This window comes from Phoenix dactylifera, unplaced genomic scaffold (assembly GCF_009389715.1).
Source record: "Phoenix dactylifera cultivar Barhee BC4 unplaced genomic scaffold, palm_55x_up_171113_PBpolish2nd_filt_p 000332F, whole genome shotgun sequence".
Classification (NCBI taxonomy): domain Eukaryota; kingdom Viridiplantae; phylum Streptophyta; class Magnoliopsida; order Arecales; family Arecaceae; genus Phoenix; species Phoenix dactylifera.
In genome coordinates, this window is record NW_024067795.1 from 133,002 (window position 1) to 137,631 (window position 4,630).

Genomic DNA, 4,630 nt, shown 5'->3' on the forward strand with positions numbered 1-4,630 from the left:
ATAGAGACATAGAAAGAAGAGAAGAGGAGGAAGAAGAAGAAGAAGAAGCTGAAAGGAGGCTAGGTTTTTTTTTTTTGGCACGTGTGGTCACTGTGTACCCCTTTTTTTTGACCCTTTACATGTTCGGATTTTCGGACGCAACCTGCTTCGATACTTGTACAGCACGCACGTGCAACTCACGTGCACTGCTCTCTTTTTTTTCTAGATCTGGGTTACCTAATCGTGGGTTAATAGGTGGACTCTTACCCGTTAAGCAGAATGTCGTCAACCTCCCGATGGCTCGGGAGGGCGGGTCGTTCCTCGCGGCGGCAACTGCAGTGATGGACGGACGGTGGGGCTCTGCGGCGATGGGTGGTGGCGGGTCACGGACTCCGGCCAGCCATAGCTTCCGGTGGCAAGTCACCGATGACGATCAGTGGCGAGGGTTGCCTTGGGTGAAGGGGTTGGTGATGGTGAAGGCCGGGTTGACACGGACGGGGCGCGTCCCCATCCCTTTACGGGGTGATAGTGGTCGTGTGGACGTCCGACGGCAGCTTGGGTGTTGCTGGCGGCGGATGGTGGTAGTGGTGGGTGCGGGTGCAATGGCGGGTGGGAAGGATCCGGTGACAGAGTTCTTTCCCTTCTGTTCTAATGAAAATCGAGAGGGAGAGATGGACCCCCTCTTTTTGGTGAACACCGAGGGAGAGAGAAGAGACAAGAGAAATCAGGCTTCCCTTCCTCTTTGCAACACGCGATGTACGTCATGCTTCCGCATGTTCTGGCCTTCGCGGTGCAATGGATTCAGTAAGGAACTTGTGTGGCAGACATAGAAAAGGTCTCGAGGGTGGTCCGTCCATAAACCGAATCTCGGGGCTTTGGCAACAGAGGCAAAACCGAGGCTCTGATACCAAGCTGATGGCAGACCACTGCAAGAAGAAGAGAGAAAGAGAAAGAAGAAGAAAACGAGGAGGAAGAAAAGATTATAGAGACGCAGAAAGAAGAGGTTATAGAGACGTAGGAAGAATAGAATATTAGATGTATGCCCTAAAAGCCAATCTGGCTGACACATAATTTATTCTGGAGCATAATTTTGTAAATGATTTTATTATTATTTAATAATAATGGGCATCTTTTTTATTCATATTGTGTATGTATATATGAATCGTCCAAGGAATTAATAAGATGATGATGCATATTTTCAAAAGTTAAGAATTTGAGTCATGTGTCATTGGTGATTAATATCTAAATACTCCTGATCGATGGATCATCATGAGGACGGTGATTGATTCGATGAATTAGTGCACGGATCACTATCCTTTTGGATGGACGAGTCTCGAGTTCACAGTGTAGGGATACTAGAGTGATAGTGCAGGTGCTTGTTAAAGAACATGGGTACCGAGCGTGACCAAAATAAGAAGTCACTTGGATGTCTATCCACTCGTCAGTGATTTACTTGATGTTACAGTAGTATGACTAGTCATTTGACCTACGATGCTTCGGCATTGACTAATCTTCTTGTGGTAAACAAGTGCCAAGTATTAGCCCCCATTGGCGAGGTCCTCAACATAGCCCATCTGCGAGTCCAAATATATTTCGATTCAAATCTCTTTTTCTCAAAACATATTTAGTATCCCAAATTGAAAGATGCAATATCGAAATCAATCAAATAATTCATATCAAAAGCAATATGTTTGATCGGAATCATACAATATCTGACAGAAATTGAACTTCAAAAAAGAAATTATTTTGATTCAACCATCTATTTCTCAACTAACTAACTTGAATTTCTAAGAATAGGCATATAACACCATGCATCAAATTCGTAAATCAAGACTAATTTGACTCAAAGAAATATTTGTGATTTGCCGATAAATCTAGAAAAATGTTACATTACTTACACAGAACGCAATACAACTAACAGATGCAATAATTCTTAAAAATTCTTCTTAGATTGTAATATTCAAAAAATATATTTTCAATTAGAATTTATCATGATTATTTCAAGAGTAGAACACTAATTTCAATACCTTCATAGGGCTGACCAGGCAAGAGTGCCTGACATTCCGATCAGTCTGATCAAAGTAAAATTCATCGAATAATGCTCAGTGTGGAGTGATTGATTATAACCCTATTTGATTTTGATGAGCTCAAAGCATTTGAATATATCTTATACTAATGAATTCAATCTAGTGTTTCAGCCAAATATTTGTGAATTTATGTTTAAGGGTCTCTAGCTTTGGTTCAATACATTTTGGCTAAGTATGGAACTCAGTTTGAACCAAAGTCTGAAGCTCGAGTCGACTCCGGAAGATTACGAGTCGACTCCAAGTGTTTCAGAAGCTCTGGCACATGCTCGAGTCGACTCCGGTACACTACGAGTCGACTCCGACTGAGAACTGACAGAAAGATAGAAAGTTGATTTTCAGACCCTGTCAGCGAGTCGACTCCAGAAGGGTTCGAGTCGACTCCGATGGTTGCCGAGTCGACTCCCGACGTTTCCGAGTCGACTCCAAAGGGTAACAGAAGAAAGATAGAACAATGTATTTCAGACCCTGCAATCGAGTCGACTCCAGAAGGTTACGAGTCGACTCCGAAGTTTGGCGAGTCGACTCCTAGTTAAGTACGAGTCGACTTTCAGAGGAAAGCAAGACTAGAAGGCAGTTCAAGCCAAAACACAGAGGATCAGTTTTCGGATTCTGAGAGCCGAGTCGACTCCAACAAAGTGCGAGTCGACTCCGAGGCAGTTCAACTCAAAACACAGAAAAACAGTTTTCGGATCCTAAGAGCCGAGCCGACTCCAAGTACTTCCGAGTCGACTCCCAAGTCAGCCGAGTCGACCCCAACAAAATTCGAGTCGACTCCGAGGCAGTTCAACTCCAAACACAGAGGATCAGTTTTCGGGCTCTGAGAGCCGAATCGACTCCAAGATCATCCGAGTCGACTCGAGAAAGAAATACAGAAAAACAGATCTCTGGAATCCTGAGAATGAGTCGTCTCCGGAGGGCCGAGTCATCTCCAGACATTGGCGAGTCGACTCCAGGGTTGGCCGAGTCGACTCCAGAACGGGACAGTACTTTAATTCAAATCCTGAACAGTGGACGAGTTGTCTCCAGTAAAGTGTGAGTCGACTCCAGCAACAGCCGAGTCGACTCCAGATCGAGCGAGTCGACTCCGACCCCAACGGATACACTGTCAGAAGTTGCAGAGTGTGCAGAACGGCCACAAAAAGGTGTCTAACGGCTAGTTTTCAAAGTGGACTGCTTAAATAGCCAGAGTGAACAGTAGTAGACATCAAGAGCGCTATTCCATTCAAACAAAAAAGAATTTCCACCTACCAAAGGCTCTCAAGAGTAAATACAAGAGAAAGAAGAAAAAAGCGCATTGAACTCCATCCAACAAATATTTTCTTCGCATTCAAGGCTCTCCTCTGACATCAGATCATCAGTGCATTCAAAGAGGAGACTCAGAGTTCGAGAAGCCCTTTCTTCCTCTTCCAAAATCTGTTTGAGGGCTTCTAACTCTACATTATTTATATTGTTCATATTTGCTTTTTAAGAAGCTTTTTCTGTACTCTTTACAAACTGTTTTCTTGTTACTTGATTCAATCAGGGGATTGAATCAAGGTTGTTGAGGTTTGTTGGTGAGCCGAAGTTAAAACCAACGGTGTAAGGGTTCGATTGAGGAGTGAACTCCCAAGTGAAGCTTGGGGAGTGGACGTAGGAGCAAGGGTTAGCTCCGAGCCACTATAAAACCTCTTGTGTTTGTAATTGGTTTATTGTCTCTTCCATCCTCTCCACTCACTACAACTAGTAATCTAATTAATCAGCCTGCAATAATATTAATTAGTTACTCATTAAGTTTTAATTTGCAATTATTACTTAAAACCCAATTCACCCCCCCTCTTGGGTTGTCTTCTTGGGCAACAAGTTGTATCAGAGCAGGAGCTCTTCTATCAAAAGAGTAAAAGATCAAAATGACAACCCCTTTTGGATCTTCACTTATTGAGGGACAATCCACCAATAGGCCTCCATTCTTCAATGGAACCGACTACGCATATTGGAAGGCTAGGATAAAAATATTTATCCAAGTCCAAGACTATGAGATTTGGAGTATCATAGTTAATGAACCTTACATTCCTTCTATTTTTGTAGATAACATTACTATTCCCAAGCTTGAAAAAGATTGGGATGACAATGATAGAAGGAAGGCACAACTAAATGTCAAAGCAATGAATGTGCTTTATTGTGCCTTAGACCGTAATGAATTCAATAGAGTCTCTACTTGCAGTTCTGCAAAAAAAATATGGGACAAACTTGAAGTGACCCACGAGGGCACGAATCAAGTCAAGGAATCCAAAATAAACATACTAGTTCATAAGTATGAACTATTTAAAATGGATTCTAATGAAACTATCACTTGCATGTTTACTAGATTTACTGATATTGTCAATGGTCTAAAAAGCCTTGGCAAAAGTTATGCTAACAGTGACCTTGTCAGGAAAATTCTTCGATCTTTGCCAAGGTCATGGAAGCCAAGGTAACGGCAATCCAAGAAGCCAAGGACTTAAACAAGCTGCCACTCGAGGAGCTTCTTGGATCCCTGATGACGCATGAGCTCACAATGAAACAACACAGCGAAGAAGAATCCTCTC